Raw genomic sequence first — 2,500 nt, 5'->3', positions numbered from 1 at the left:
TCTGTGTAATTTTGCCACCTCTTCTTAATCTCTTCTGCCTCTGTTAGGTCCCTGCCATTTTGGTCCTTTATCATGCCCATTTTTGCATGAAACGTTCCTTTCATCTCTCCAATTTTCTTGAAAAGATCTCTGGTCCTCCCTATTCTATTGTTTTCTTCTATTTCTTTGCATTGTTCATTTAAGAAGGCATTCTTATCTCTTCTAGCTATTCTTTGGAATTCTGCATTTAATTGGGCATATCTTTCTTTTTCTCCCTTGCCTTTCGCTTCCCTCCTTTCCTCAGCTATTTGCAAAGCTTCCTCAGACAGCCATTTTGCTTTCTTCCATTTCTTTTTCTTTGGGATGGTTTTGGTTGCTACCTGTTGTACAATGTTGCGAACCTCTGTCCATAGTTCTTCAGGCACTCTGTCTATCAGATCTAATTCCTTAAATCTATTTGTCACCTCTACTGTATATTGAACAGGGATATGATTTAATTCATACCTGACTGGCCTAGCACTTTTCCCTACTTTCTTTAATTTAAGCCTAAACTTTGCAACAAGAAGCTCATGGTCTGAGCCACAGTCAGCTCCTGGTCTTGTTTTTACTGACTGTATAGAGCTTCTCCATCTTTGGCTGCAGAGCATATAGTCAATCTGATTTCTGTGTTGACCGTCTGGTGATGTCCATGTGTAAAGCCGTCTCTTGGGTTGTTGGAAAAGAGTGTTTGCTATGACCATCGTATTCTCTTGACAAAATTCTATCAGCCTGTGCCCTGCTTCATTTTGTACTCCAAGGCCAAACTTGCCTGTTATTCCAGTTATCTTTTGGCTTCCTACTTTAGCATTCCAATCCCCCATGACGATAAGGACATCATTTTTGGGTGTTAGTTCTATAAGGTGCTGTAGGGCTTCATAGAACCGGTCAATTTCATCCTCTTCAGCACCGGTGGTTGGGGCATAGACTTGGACTACTGTGATATTGAATGGTTTGCCTTGGATTCGAACTGAGATCATTCTGTCATTTTGAGGATTGTATCCCAGTATTGCTTTTCCTATTTTTTTATTGACTATGAAGGCTACTCCATTTCTTCTGAGGGATTCTTGCCCGCAGTAGTATACCTGATGGTCATCTGAATTAAATTCACCCATTCCTGTCCATTTTAGTTCGCTGATACCTAAGATGTCGATGTTTAGTCTTGCCATCTCTTGTTTGACCACGTCCAGCTTTCCTTGATTCATGGATCTTACATTCCAGGTTCCTATGGAGAAAAAATCTTTACAGCATCGGACTTTCCTTTCACCACCACACATATCCACAGCTGAGCGTCCTTTCGGCTTTGGCCCAGTCGCTTCATTCTTTCTGGCGCTACTAGTACTAGCCCTCTGCTCTTCCCCAGTAGCATATTGGACGCCTTCCGACCTGAGGGGCTCATCTTCCAGCGTCATATCGTTTTGCCTTTTGGTACTGTCCATAGGGTTTTCATGGCAAAGATACTGGAGTGGGTTGCCATTTCCTTCTCCAGTGGATCACGTTTTGTCAGAACTCTCAGCTATGACCTGTCCGTCTTGGGTGGCCCTGCACAGCATAGCTCATAGCTTCATTGAATTACGCAAGCCCCTTCGCCACGACAAGGCAGTAATCCATGAAGGGGATCTATCTATCTATCTATCCATTAATCCATCTCTGTCTGCCTGTCTATATCTATCTACCTATCTATCTATCTATCTATCTATCTATCTATCTATCGATCTATCAATACATCTCTGTCTACCTGTTACTCTTTATCTATCTATCATCTATCTATCTATCTATCTATCTATCTATCTATCTATCTATCTATCTATCTATCTATCTACCTATCTATCTATCTTTATTTCTTTCTGTCTGTCTGTCTTTATCTATCTATCTATCTATCTATCTATCTATCTATCTATCTATCTATCTATCCATTAATACATCTCTGTCTGCCTGTTACTCTGTATCTATCTATCTATCTATCTATCTATCTATCAATCTATCTATCTATCTATCTATCTATCCATTAATCCATCTCTGTCTGCCTGTCTCTATCTATCTATCTATCTATCTATCTATCTATCTATCTATCTATCTATCTATCTATCTATCTATCTATCTATCTATCATCTATCCAATAATCCATCTCTGTCTTCCTGTCTCTATCTATCTATCTATCTATCTATCTATCTATCTATTAATCCATCTCTGTCTACCTGATACTCTTTATCTATCTATCTATCTATCTATCTATCTATCTATCTATCTATCTATCTATCTATCTATCTATCTATCTATCTATCTGTCTCTCTGTCTGTCTGTCTGTCTGTCTGTCTGTCTATCTATCTATCTATCATCTATCTATCTATCTATCTATCTATCTATCTATCGATCGATCTATCTATCTATCTATCTATCTATCTATCTATCTATCTATCTACCTACCTACCTATCTATCTATCTTTATTTCTGTCTGTCTGTCTGTCTTTCTCTATCTATCTAT

The sequence above is a fragment of the Vipera berus genome (assembly GCF_964194415.1).
Source record: "Vipera berus genome assembly, chromosome: W".
NCBI classification, from domain to species: domain Eukaryota; kingdom Metazoa; phylum Chordata; class Lepidosauria; order Squamata; family Viperidae; genus Vipera; species Vipera berus.
Note: the sequence above shows the minus strand (reverse complement) of the source record.